Source organism: Haliotis rubra, unplaced genomic scaffold (genome assembly GCF_003918875.1).
Source record: "Haliotis rubra isolate DU_JTF1 unplaced genomic scaffold, ASM391887v1 Scf473, whole genome shotgun sequence".
Classification (NCBI taxonomy): Eukaryota; Metazoa; Mollusca; class Gastropoda; order Lepetellida; family Haliotidae; genus Haliotis; species Haliotis rubra.
In genome coordinates, this window is record NW_025767161.1 from 22,213 (window position 1) to 32,182 (window position 9,970).

Genomic DNA, 9,970 nt, shown 5'->3' on the forward strand with positions numbered 1-9,970 from the left:
TGAGAATCACGTGCAAGAACGTCGTCAACGCCACCAACTGGCATCACACACTTTCGGAACAGAGTCAACGGAGTCCAGACTGGCTTTTGGTGAAGTACAAGTTTACGGAGGTTAAGTCATAGTTTTATGTGATTCTCTCACACACGGGCCAACGATATCATGGGCTAATTACTCCATTATCGACAACCACGCCTACAATTATTTAATTCAGCATACACCTATGGCAATAATGAACAAGTATAATTTGTGCGATATTTTACAGAAAAAGACATAAATTGTTCCATTAAGCAAATTCAGCGAGTCCCGGGCTGGCACGGCAAGAGTAAACGTTAACGGGCGTTAGTCATAATCTATTTATTGGTTAGGAAAATACATTTAAAATAACAACTATATATCAGTAAAATAAAAACGACAAGAATCCTTTCATCCCAAAGAAATATCAAAAGTCTTGTACAAATCTTCCTATTTTCTGGGCATGTTTGTATTTGTTTGTTTAACCATATTCAACAAATATAAAGAGCTCTATGACGGCGGTCTGTAATCATGATCTTATTAGACAATCTATAGTCCGTCAACTGAACTTTTGGCACCTGTGTGCGTCTTGTTTACATTATTGCGCCTGCAAGCAAATCTACCAGGGACTCTATAATCATCATAATAAATCCATTTTAACCAAGTAGATTCATTGAAGTCTTGCTAAAGACTGGCTTACTTGATGTCTTTGTATCTATATCCAAATTTGAGTAACAAACGCGTATGGTATCTTTGATACAATGATGTCATGAATTGTTCTTTTTACCCTGAACAATTTTTACTGTTTGCTGACAAAATGGATCAATGTAACCGACATGGCGTCCTCCACCAGCCCTTCTATTGAATTCATGCTTTGTTTTACTGCATGTTTTTGAGACGGTCCCCGATTTAACTGCCATCATCGTCAGGCTCTGAAATAATTCTTGTCATAGGAGATAACTCTATCACAATATTCTTTTACCAAGTCTTCGTGGCATTAAATGTCTTTTGGGAGAAACATTCAATTAAAAAGAGGGTTTTTCTAGCTTTTGCTCCTTGCTTGAAAAATATGTAAACTCTTTTGTTGGTTTGGGCTAAATGTTTTGCTGCAACATGTTTCTTCTATGTATATTTGACGATCTTTGTGACATCACTTAAGCGTATAATGTATAAATACCGTGCATGTACATATCTCGATGACACACATTTTACAGTGTTGATGGCTTTTTCCATCAGGTGCATTAACCCCTCGTAAACTCTCCACAGTTTTACAATTATTATAAACAGGTTTAAAGGCATAATCTTTAATAATCGTTTTTAAAATTACTAAAATCGATATCTTATTGCGTTAGATTGCCACAGAAATTACATATGAACAGAGCAGTGTTTTAAATATTCAGAGTTTTATGTAAGTGCTTGAAAAACAGGGTGCCCAAAGTTAAGTTGACAGACTATAGTGATTGTCATCATCAGATACAGTGGCAAAAATGTGTTTGTGAACTCTCAAATGAGCTTAACTCCTGGTGTTGACTCTGTCGTTTTGCACGATCGACTGTTACATTGGCCATAAATCGATCCATTTCAACATCAGCATTAAAACTGGAACATTCTTGCCGGTCATGCACACAGGCAGATTGGCAGTCATTACCCGCACTATTTGTGACGTCATTATCAACCTTATGTCTTGTAGGCGAATGTATTTACAGAATTGTATACATGACACGTGGGTGTAAATAACGGCGTGTCGTATGAAGATAATACACGGCATATGTTGCTTTGCTCTTTTGCAAAACGTTCATTTTCAGGCAGAAACATCGCACTACGGGGAGACACATCACAGTCAGTGTTTAACATGTACTAATATTCATCTCTTGCGGTGGACGCCGGCGCTATAGGTGAAGATAAATCCTTCATGTACTCACACATGGCTACATCGTGTTTCCGAAACTGGGACAACCATAGATCCGGCTTTCAGTTCTCTGGCGGACAGGACTACCAGATATACAGGGTAGATGTGTACAGCAGGTTACACCATGTAAGGTGATTACAGACAGATGTACGTATTACTGTAGACTAACAGATATACAGGGTAGATGTGTACAATAGGGATTGAACTTAAATTAAGTGGGATACAGACAGATGTACGGATTACTATGGGTACGACAGATGGGGTAGATGTACAATAGGGATGCACCAAGTAAATTAGGGGTACAGATAGATGCACGTATTACCCAGCAGATTAACAGATGCCACAGGGTAGATGTGTACAATAGGGATGCACCAAATTAAGTGGGACTACAGACAGATGTACCGCGGATTACTGTAGATTAACAGATATACAGGGTAGATGTATGCAATAAGATATTCGACAGTGAAACATATCATTGTGTTGCTACACATTTCAAGGGGGCGATGAATGAAGATTTAAAGTTCTATATCCATATAAGGACATATGAATAAGGATTATTGGGAAGCAGTATTTTGTGACATTTTAAAAGTTTTTAGCCCGAATTTATTTCTTCATAAGACGTAGATAAACAGTATACAGTGTCAGATATGTACCGAAAACACCATTTTGTGTCTGGGACTTACAGTAATCTTTATCGGAGAAATATCTCTTCAGGTTTTAAGCAATTTTGTCACTCAGGTTAGTCACACTTATGTACTTACCATGGCGTAATGTGGAGCGTTACTTGCACATGAAAAAGGCAAAGTTGTTGTCCTGTATCGGATAAACTGAAAACGCATGATATTTTCTTTTTTCACATAAATACATACATGGCATCAAGGTACCTTGGATATATGTTGCATATTAGTTGGTGAAGCGCCTCAGTGGTTTTCTAATCCATTTGGGAAAACAACCAACCACAGCTGAGCATGCCATACTTTTATAAACAGCCTTGTCCCTCAAATTCATGTTAATGATATCAAATGTTACGTTTAAATAGAAAGATAACAAGGCTGGTTTTCAGCATTTATTTCTGATTATTTATCGGACAAACTAAAAATCGCATGATGTATTTCTTCTAATTCATGCGAGAATACATGCCTCTCTGTTGTGAATGATGTGCGACTCAAAGATTTTCCTTAATCCGTTTACCCAGGAAAAGCAGGCATAAATTAGTTGGAACAGGTCTACCAAGATGGTCAGATACACCACCGGAGAGCGTCAGTACAAGATGCCAGCCAATCAAAGCAGCCAATTCAGACTGGAGGTGACCATGACTGGGAGACTGCAAGATAATGACGCTGTGTGAGGGTGCAGGTGTTTGGTAGTGAGAGTTTGATCATCTGAAAGGAGTCTTCTTTGTAGAACACATTTATTTCCAGATGAAAGTGAAAAGAACGTATTATTTCTCATATAATATTACCCACTTTTAACTCCGGGCGTGGCATGCAAGAGGTGTCTTACTAACATATATTTGAATAATCGTACATTATTATGCAATACATGAGGTCAAGTTAGAGTTGCTGAATGGAATTCAAAACGCACGAATCTTTACCGTTACTGTGGAGTGGAAATGGGCTGATTCGACACGTATCAACATGGCTTTAAACTGTGCTGTTGGTCGCGGTATTATTCGCTCTCCATTGTATGATAAGGCGTTTCCCATGTACATGCTTAGAAACGAAATAGGTGGCTCAGAATATTTTTGATGATGTCAGCTGGTGCGGATCCAAACAAGCAATGTACTCTGTCTACTACAGACTGTCTCGACTGCAAATATGGCTTAGACTGCAACCTGAATTTGTCGTGACCGAGCGGGAATGCAACAAGGTCGATGACGGGATTTGGAAATTGTCGGGCTGTGCAGATGAAACTTTACTGGAGTTGACTACCGAAACAAAGGTCTGTACAAACTTCAGGCCATCAGATGAGTGTTGTTCACGGAAGATGATAAGAAGACGTAAAGTCCATTTTGGCTCAAAGAAGCGGACCGATGGTTGCCAATCTGCTCCCAGAAAACTAATAAACGTAGCAAGGAAATACCATTGCTGATCATTTCAAAGTATCTAAGCACCCACTCTGTGAGGAGGTTTTGGAAGTTTGTCCTAAAAATAAGGATTGTTTAACAAACTATCATTAAAATATTGACACAGTTCACTGTTGTTGCGAGGAAGTGCAGAGACGGCAGGTGTTCGGGAACGGATGGAGACGGCACAGCGCAGGTGCAATAAATGTCTAAATAACGTGCACAGCCAGTGCTCTCGAACACCTGGCTGACTCACTCGCTCAGCTAATGTTTATTAATGATTTGTTAAGCTCTTTTATTATTTAGGACAAAGAATAAAACCCTCACAAATGGAAATCGACCTGATATATCCAGCGTTTTCGATGATTCTCGTGTTGTCGTTTCAGGATATCATCAGTCTAATATGATGACACGATACAATTAATCACTTTGTACACAGAATGCAGTGAAGCGGCGTTGGGGGCAGAAGAGTAGGAGGATGATGATTGACCGTGTTGGCAGGCATGACTCCAACAGAGTTCTGGGCCTCTCATTATCTCTCTCTTTGAAATATGCAAACAGTGAAGATAGATTTTACCCGGTAGAGGGATGGTAATGTGATGATTTTATGGTCCACGTAGGATATACCCTGGAAACAAATTAACGAGAATGAACCCAGGACGCCGGGACGACACTGCTTAATTACAAGGAACATGAGTTGAAATGCGTTTTGGAATGGGAAGTGAATTTGGTATGTTATAAATATCCACCATATTGGGTTTTATTATTTTGTTACATGCATCATCTGATATGATCAGTGGCACCTCTGATCTTTATGTAGCTGTTGGTTGATGGTAAAACAATGGATTTGAATCCTCTATGTTGCAGAGTGCAGAAGGACTCCGGCTTCAGCTGCGCACGAACACCTACCCAGTAACAACTGTGTCGACAACTCACTGTCATCGCAGTGGATGAAGCGTGCAAAGTGTGTTCCAGATGGATGAGAATGGATGTACAGCAGGTTAAGTTCTTTGCGCGAACATGCACCGTGAAGATCGGGACTTAAATTGGTCTTCAGCGTAATGCTTGTCATGTGACTAGCAGGATGTGTACAATGGTAAGGATTTGGGGACCCCAAAGCTTCACAGTAAGAAGAATAGTTCCTAAATAGTTCTGTAAGCTGAATGTCCAGTCAACTAACGTAAATGGGAAAACAAACTTTTGAATCAACGAATATCACATGCCTGTGTATGTGAAGGTTTGATATTTCAGGTACCCCTTGAAAGAGATCTTCTATAAACAGTCCTTAGGATAATGTTCCGGTATAATTGCATGAGATAAGTGAGCAGTGGTGAGTAGTATGGTTGTATACAGCAGCAATATTCTGAAATATATCGGCTGGTTAAAATGGGCCCGTGCATGGACATGGGTTTCATATTATGAACGTCTCAAGAGCATGATCAACAACTGAAGTCATAATCGTCTCATTTTGCTATTACAGAGTTGCGTCCCTTTGGCACGTAATCAGAAATCTATTGTGATGGGATCGGTTCAACCTTTGACTTCTTTTGGGCTCTTCATCATATCAGCACTCATGGGTTTGGTGAAATGACTCAGATCGGCATCATTTCGTTCCTCTCACATTAGCTGACTTCCAATAGCTGATATACTGTCAAAACCGAGTTAAACCAAATTTGTTCGCTAAAGGACCGTTCATAATTTGTATGGCTGGGGGTGATAATGATTTTTATGGCGAAGCGCTAACGATAATGAATGACCCCCTAAAATTTGAGTACAAATAGTTGACCCCCCTGCATGTCATGTACCAAATTCAATGGCCCCCCTCCGCTTCCCATAATTGCTTAGCACAATTTCTTTCGGAACATGTACAAAATTGATGACAACCCCCACCACCCAATACGTGTGTACAAAATTGCTGACCCCTATAGCTCCCAGAGCAAAATTAGGTTCCATGTAAAATCATCATCCGCCACCTATCCATAAAATTATGAACGGTCCCTAAATCAAGGAGCTGAATTGTTTATTCCAGCAAAGTCCGTGTTTTCTGTGAGATATTAAGACGGTGGGGGCACAAATGTGTTTGTGTCTCCAGGTCATAATTTTCTTGTACCAAATTACCGTCCCAGATTTGGGATGTAGTTCAGCTGTATATACCTATATAACAATTGATTGACATTATTTCGCTTCTATTTCCATCGCTTTAGTCTGCGACCAGGGTACCTATGGACACGAATGCAGTAACAAATGCTCCACGTGCAGAGACTCCATCTGTCACCCTGGCAACGGCACGTGCATCATTGGATGTCAGCATGGTTGGGCCGGAAGTCGGTGCGATACAGGTTAAGACTTCATCTGTCACTGATCAGCGCAATATCGTAAAGAATCATAATAGTTTATAGTGAATTTCAGTATTTAAGTACATTACCTTTGAACACGATATTAAATTAACGAAGCTTTGACTATTTTAACAAAATGAGATTGTTGTTTAAATTGTTAAGTATACAGTAGAATTCGCTTTCTGTATTTCGTATGGTCCCCATTGTTTTCAGGCCTTTTGATCTTTTTTTTCTCTCAGCAAGACAAAACCGCCACAGAACACAGGTATATCTTTAATTAGCACCTGTTTGGGTGTACATGGTGCTCAGAGTATGTAATTGTGCATCACCATAGGTTTTTGCATAGGGAACACCCAAAATGCAATTATATAATATGGGACTTTCACTCACTCGTATGGAGGGTACAATAGTAATATTTTTTGATAAGTTTGGATTTTGGTGGGGCCTCACTTTTCACAAAGTCAATGTCTATAATTTGAAAATCATCACTCCTATTACATGTATACGGAAATTACCGAGCCTGCGAATGATGCTTTTGACAACGTCGCTGATTGCAACTAAATCTGATTGCAACCAATCTCACGATCCTGAACACTCGCGCCATATGAAAGGAGCCGCGTATTAGAACGGGGTTCGTAGGAAAGTTTGGCAAGTAACCTCTAATGGAAGAATGTCACTGGTAATACGTTTATATATTATTTTTGGAGCCTTGCATGTTGGTATTTCAATGTTTTGAAAATTATATTTCCCGGTAGAGAATTGCCAGCGGCTATATATGGTGTGGGATGCATTGCAACTAACAACTGTGTCGGTGCTGTGATCACGTGAACGGCGTGCGCGATGCGGCACTGGGATGGAAGGGAGATAAATGCGATGAACCGTGTACAGAAACAGAAAGAGCAAAACCTAACGCCCTTGTTCCATTCATCTCGTAGCCTATTGGTTCAGGATCTGACTGCCGTCACATGCACGAAAGACGTAAAAATGGTACTTGTTGGTCCTGCCTGCTCGAAGCATTAATGGGTACAACAAGGACTGGTCAGCTACCGGATAAAGTTAATTATCTTTTCAATTAGAGTGGTACAATGATCGCTCGCCATGCCGGGGCGGTTCGATTCCCCACATGGGTACAATGTGGAAGCCCATTTTCTGGTGTCCCATATTATTGCTGGAATATTATTTAGAATAACTCACTATTTATTGATCAGTAAGACTACGCATACATGTAACCGGTTCTAAAAGCACGAAAGAAAAGCTAAAATTAACAATTAAATAATGGTATTATGTAGGTTGACAAAGCTGCATTTGTGGAACCGCCTCCAAACGAGTGTAGTGGTTGAGGCATCGCCGGAGTGCCAGGAAGACCTTGAGTTCGAATCCCAGAAGACCGCGTCACATGCTCGAAAGACGTTAAAGTATATGGTTCTTACCTAGACTGATTCTTGTGCTCGGCATTAAATGCGATTACAGCAAAGGACTGTGGAACTCAAAGAGTCGAAGTATAAATGTATGTCTGGAGTGGGGATATTCATAGCTTCACGCAAGCGCCATGGTATCTCCGGTGGGCTACTTGCTATAAAACCAGCTTCAGTCTGGGCTGCAGCACAAACAGCCGCACATACGCACAAACGCGCAAATCGTCAAATCAGGCGAAATATTCTCAAGCTGCGACGTTAGAGCCCAATTTCACCTCACCCTGCACCTATTGTTTGCGAGGCGTTCGCTCATCATGCCGTAAGACCGGGTTCGATTTCCTTCGCCAGTTAGAATGTTTGATTACCCCATTGCGAATAATGTTCCCCGTCGTGATATTGCTGGAATATTGCTAAAGCCAGTTAAATCTAAACTCACTCACTATTTAATCTGGTCGAGTATTTGTCCTCAATCATACATCTCAATAACAACAACCTGAACTTAATCCAGGTAGCACAACATTGTTTTCGTATAGTAATCAATTCTTCATTGACTTCGTTTTGACCTAAACTTATTTCAAATAGACCCTCCTCGTGGCTGTCAACTGCGGAAGGTAATCTTCTGGCTATATCAAGTCGGGATATTAGTGAAACATTGTTCATTGATACTGCTTCGAAACAAAACCCACACGAAACACCCGCCACCTAACACAGTTGTTCCGTCCATACCATTACGTTGTGTCGACGGTGGATGCAGACCCGTCACGATCAAAGCGTAAATCCATCAGTGTCAGGACTGGCTGGATCGGGATTAATAACGACCAATGGTGGCGAGATCGTTAATGGCAGCAATTGTCCTCCTGGCCCATGTAGACATCTCGGTGAGTATAAAGATATATGCAACTTTAAGCTGTATTCTCTACTCGTTTCCGCATATAATTTGCATTCGTTTAAGCCACAAATGTAAAGTGTTCGAAGTAACGGTGTTGCGTAAGTATAAACAAATACGACAAATTTGTGTCGACGCTGGCTGAATCGATATACGTGAGAGTACTTATCCGAGATTCGACACAAGCAGCAAGAATATGACTAAATAAAAGGAATGCAGGGACCAAATTTGTACTTGTTTCTTTTTTAGCGTGTTTAACGTTACACTCAGCAACATTCTACTTGTATGGCGCAGCCTCTAAATAATCGAGGTGGACTATACAATCCAGTGACTGATACCATGGGCACCAGTTTACGCCTTTTGGATACTATGACATGCATTAACCACGTCATGGATCATTTTAGTCATAAACATGGATTCCTGACGAACGTTCGACCGTGGATCATCACATGTATTCACACGTAAACAAGCGGTAGCCACACAAGAGGCTTAAATCACATGCAAATGCAAATATGTTCACAACAAAACTTTTATTCAAGGAAAAGAAAAAGAAACAAAATGGAATCCACCAAACTTAAGGCTCAACCAAAGGCATGCTTTTTTGTTTATATATAAAGTATGTACACTCACTTGTGCAAAGTAATGCTAGTTTCTACTTGCTTTTTGTACTGATATCATATCATGGTTGTGTCTAAATCTTACTTTCAGACGACGAAGACAGAGGGAACCCAGGAGCAGGAGTTATATATCAGTGATATCATTGATGATATTCATCCGGGTGTATTGCCGGAAGTCAAATTAATCAGAGCGAGTCACGTGAGCATTGCTTGACGCTCTTGCTGTTACATCACGTGATCCAGACGATGAGCTTGGAAAACCCTACGGCCCTGAATGCAATACCGCAACAGCGTAGAAGAAACTCACTTGAGGATTATGACGTTCTTGACGTCACATCACGTGACCCCAGAGAAGGGAATTGAAGAACCTACACGGAACTAACTACCAACACGCCATATCAAAACATTCCGATATCTGGAGAGATCAATCTTGTTAAAATATTCATATCTGATTTCCATATGTCGGGTTGATAAGCTGTCTAGTTAATAAACCTGAACAGATTGAATCTACAATGTACAGTAGCCGGAAATAAGTCTTCCAAATCATTTCCATTTCGAGAGAATATGAACCATGTGGAAAGTCCAATGTTCCTTTATTTTTTGATGATTCTTGTACGTGATCTAGAAAATCTAATGGAACTTTTGAAAACTGTAGGGTCTTTGTAAGCGACCTCACGCTTTCTGACCTTTCCTGATAGAATTTTTGAGTAGAGGCGTATATAACCAAGAC